Source organism: Nannobrachium achirus (genome assembly GCF_963921795.1).
Source record: "Nannobrachium achirus genome assembly, chromosome: 2".
Taxonomy (NCBI): domain Eukaryota; kingdom Metazoa; phylum Chordata; class Actinopteri; order Myctophiformes; family Myctophidae; genus Nannobrachium; species Nannobrachium achirus.
The window spans coordinates 27,572,961-27,578,116 of record NC_137811.1 but is presented as its reverse complement, the minus strand read 5'-3'; positions in this window follow the sequence as shown (position 1 = coordinate 27,578,116).

The window sequence follows — 5,156 nt, the reverse complement described above, 5'->3', positions numbered from 1 at the left end:
TATATACAGTATATATATATATATATATATATATATATATATGTTTTTTTGTATAATAACCTCCTCCTACCTGTCCGTCCGTCCATCCGTCCATCCATCCCCCGACCCCCAAACTAAATGAATTACTTTTGAAAATGTGCTCCAACGTTTTGGATGTGAGGTCCGATACCAGAGGTCCTGTTGTTTTTTACTGGAACCTGCTCAGCTGATTAGCTGCAGTGTTGCCATATCTGCTTATTATAAGCAACTTTGGGCTTGTTTTTCTGTAAAGTTGCTCGGTGTCAGGCGAAAACTTTGTAGTCCCACATGTGGGGAAATTCATCTTCACCCAACTGATGGCTGCTCAGTGTTGGGGGTCAGTTAGGTGTTAAATGTATTGCTCAGGGACACTTTGACACAAAAGCTCTCATCTAACAAACAGGTATAGCAGGGTTCCCCGATTAGTTTTCCCCAAGGGCCGAATTATGTCTAGGGTACCAAGCCGAGGGCCACACCATTGCAAGGGGCGACGGTGGCGTTCCCGCTACTCCAGTGACAGGTCAGATATCGTCGTTGTCGGGTGAAAATCTAAATCTTGTATGTCCAAAACCGTTCGTTTTGCATTTATAATTTTAAAAACGATTTAAACTAGTGAAAACAGCCGATCTACAAGCACACAACGCCTCGCCGTGCGAGGCGTTGTGTGCTTGTAGATCAGCTATTTTCACTACTTTTGTGCGACGGCCTCGTATATGATGAAGCAGGGCTTTACTTTGTGAAAGAACGTACAAATTTTGAGATGCGAGGTTTCCACCCAACAATGATGATATACTAGTGTTGTTGCTGCTCTTATACCACCATTATTACTGGGGTTGGTGGGGGCCAGACAGTAGCCCCCCCGCGGGCCGCAAATGGCCTGAGGTATAGCATTCGATTGAATTCTATAGCTTGATTGATAAGGAGCTATAGAATTGCGCGAATAAGCAGACACTTGCTTCAGTTTCGAGCGGTTTCTCTTTGACTTGAGAACATTTGTGTGACTTGATCTCCCGCCAAGATGGGGGATCATCACGTTGGTGATAAAGGCTCCCCAAGTCTCTCCCGCCACACCGCCATCACTCTCTTACCTGTCTCTTTAATTACGACTGTTGGCAGTTCAATCCTCACCAGGGGGAATGAGTGCTTATTAAGCCTCACCTTGTCTCTTTGGTACCGCTGATTCAATTATGGGTGAAAGACGCCTGGGTGTGTGTGTGTGTGTGTGTGTGTGTGTGTGTGTGTGTGTGTGTGTGTGTGTGTGTGTGTGTGTGTGTGTGTGTGTGTGTGTGTGTGTGTGTGTGTGTGTGTGTGTGTGTGTGTGGGAGGGATGCAGCTAGAGCTTAGTAAGCATTTCGGAGGCAAGGGCTTACTTAAAGTCAGTAGGAATCTGCAGGCTGTTGCTTTACATTTGCATGCATTGATCATGACATCACCTGTGTGATGTCATTGCCTCTCCGGGTCATTCTCCCACATGTTTAGTACTGTGCAGTTACAGGGGGTGTGGGACCCCCAACATTTATTTTTGGGGTGGTCCCCCGTAAGGCTGGGCGATATTCAGAAAACATTCAATATTCGATAATGTTGTTGTTGAATACCTCGATATCGATATTACATTAATTGCATTATATCGTGTTTAATGTTTTTCTGCTTTTAGGTCCACTGAGCTTGTAGATCGGCTATTTCCACTATCAATGTTCTTTTTTAAGTGTAAAGTTGTCAAATATGTCAGTCATATCTTTGCATAGTTAGGTTAAGTGTCATATCTACCATATGCAACTTAAAAGCCCACAAGCCAAACAGGAATGTAATTGTCAACGACAAAAACACAATTAAATCGTTAATCGCAATTATTTGAGTGACAATCGTCATGTAAAATGTCATAATTGTGACAGCCCAGCTATACCCCAACACTTTTTCTTTTCTTTTTTTTTGGGGGGGGGGGGCATTGCGAGTTCTCCTCCCCTCTTTGGCCCCTCCTCCTCCGTGGTTCGTGGCCCGCGAGGCCTGTGTGTGCGTGTGTGCGTGCGTGCGTGTGCGTGCGTGCGTGCGTGTGTGTGTGTGTGTGTGCGTGCGTGCGTGCGTGCGTGCGTGCCTCATTGAAGCAGACTGCAGCTCTCACAGGCAGTTACTGGGAGTGCGCTGCAGACCTAACGTGCTCTGGCACCCTCGTTACAGGAGCTGCTTTCACTCATTAATTCACCCAGGGAGCTGCAACCAACCAACCAACCAACCACCATGCGGGGCCATGGCGGTATGGGAGGGGTGGTGGGGGGATAGGAGAGGTGGAGGCAGGGGAGTCACAAGGGGGGGGAGTGGGACTGAGTTACTAGGGCCTGTGGTGGAGGGGCCTTAATTATTTGATACTTTTTAGCTATTGAAAAATAGCAGACATACAAGCTCACAGCGCGGCACCGAGTGCCGCGCTACGAGCTTGTAGATCTGCTATTTTTGAAAAGTCGTGAGAATGTGTGCAAATCGTTGAATATATGTGTTTTTTTTAGGCAACATTTTCGAACTCAAATTTTGCTTCTGGGGCGGTCCCTGGAACTAAATAGATGAGGGTCGGTGGCCAAATACGTATCATTCATTTTGGGGGTCTTTCACGTGAAAAAGTTTGAGCACCACTGACATAGAAACATTTTTTTTTTTTTTTTTTTTTAAACCTCAGAAGGATTTGAAATATTCAAAGACTTGTACACATTTTCAAGATTTTTCAAAAATAGCAGATCTACATCTGTATATCTGCTATTTTTCAATAGTTGAAGCAAAACATGTGAGTGAATCCTTGTACCCAGGGCCCAGAATGTGGTGCGACACCCCTGGGAGAGGTCTACGCTACAAGGTATGGCGGGAGGAGGAACGAGCTCCTTGCCAGATTGTGGCGTTTCCAAGCGAAGCGGCATTGAATATTCAAGGTCTGTCAGCTTGTATCAATAGCACTTGTCATTCCGTGCGCAACATTGTCTCCTGTTGCCTCTCCGAGAGGCCTGGCGCCATCACACTGTTGTTTTAACCTCCTTCACAATACACAGCCATGTTGGCCTCTACCTCAGTGTCTCACTATATCCCTCCCTCCCCCTCTCTCTCTCTCTCTCTCTCTCTCTCTCTCTCTCTCTCTCTCTCTCTCTCTCTCTCTCTCTCTCAGGGGCGTCAATTGGGTATGGCAGGGGTATGCAGCTGCCATGCCCTGGGTCCAGGGGGGAAAATAAAAGTTACGCAGGTGGTGTGATTAGTCACCCCACGTCAATCACAAGCACCTGTCAATTGTGTTGCCCTGTACGTTTTGTGCTTCCCAAAGGAAGTTTTCATATATTCAGTCCAGCAGTCATTCCGGGACCCTCGCCCGGTCGTGTAAGTCGTCCGTGTTGGCTCGTGATAAGTGGAGATATTTTACAAAGTACACGTTTTCAGCCAGAACTTTCAAATGGATATGACACTACAGGACAATATTGTTCTCCCAGGCTGAGGAATAAATTATTGGGTGAGTACACAAGTAATGCGCAGCACTTTAGTGCCGCGCAGATTCGCTGCTAACTGCCGCGGATAGGGACCGTTCTATGGCTCTATTTGAGGGATTACACAGAGTGTCAATCAACCGAAAATGAGAGACATTCTAGGGCTATGCCATATCCAGCCCAAGAAACTGTAGAAACGGGAGAAAAAATAAAATGAACTTCTTAAAATAAATGTATCATGCCTGTTGCTATAAGGTATGGCAACATTCGCTGGTGTGCAAGACACCAGTCATGTTGCCATACCTTAGCTTTTTCTGAACTGACGCCACTGCTCTCTCTCTCTCTCTCTCTCTCTCTATCTCTCTCTCTCTCTCTCTCTCTCTCTCTGTCTCTCTTTTTCTCTCTCCCTTTCTCTATCCCTCCCTCCCTCTCTCGCTCTCTCCCTCTCTCACACGCACACACTTCCCCTGTGTTATCGTTTCTAGCCAGCCACCAGGTGAGCAGCAGCTGCGTAGATGTTCTATAGACAAATGTCTACGTGTGGTCCGGTCCAGGCGACTCCATTAATTACACATGGACCAGGCCTTTAAAAAAAAAAGAAGAAGAAAAAAAAAAGGGTTACGCAATCACTTTTCCCGAATTCCCGCGGAGAGTTTGGGGCATGGTTGCTGAGCAAGTCCCTGACACACCCCCCCCCCCCCCCCCCCACGCTCATTAACTATTCATATTCCTGTTTAAAGATGTAGTACCCCTCATGGTGAAATGCTCTTACTTAGCCATTCTGTTGCTGACTCCACAGGAATGTCCTCTGGCTGTGTGTCCATAGCAGCGTAATCTTGACAGGGCATTTGGAAAATTACTTAAAAGGTACCCTGCTATAACTTGTAAAAAAAAAGAAAAACTGCACAGCGGTGATGTGTTGAAGGGCAGTATATACTGCAGATGTTATTGTTGGTTCAGTCTGGCATAATAATAGCAAAAGGCCTGAACCCATTAAAGACCAGAGGCCCGATTTCACAAAAGGCCTTCTAAATCAGTGGTTCTCAAACCGTTTTCACCCCCAAGGACCCCCAAATTGATGTATAGGTGGCCACGGACCCCCACCTGGAAATGCTTTGTGCCAGGAACACCCAGAAGAGAAGAGTCGTGTTTTCAAAGATGTTCACAAATAGCTAGGGGTGTAACGATATAGTAACTGAATCTATTTTGCAATGATCTACTATATCGTTATGCAAAAACAAAATATCATATCGTTTGGCTTTGTATCGTATTGTATTGTTTTACAATGCAGATAATCTGTATCGAATTGTTTTGCAATGCAAACAATATATTGTATGGAAACTAAGTATTTGTGCCCTGTATTTATTTAGCAATTTGAAGGTACTCTTGGTCTATCGATAAATGTGTGTAATCTCTATGTTCATATCAAGGTGCGGGTTTGTACATATGTGTTGAAATGTAACGTCCATATATTTGTATATATATATTTGTATAATCTATATATATATAGAGAGAGATTTTTCCCTTAAAAAACCTGCACTACTGACACTACTGATTTAATTTCTTTGCTAAATAGTTACTACTACTACCGATTTTAAATCATTTAATCAAAACGTATCGTATCGCCATGAATGAACCAATATCGTCCATGTATCGTATCGTCAACCATGTATCGTTATACGT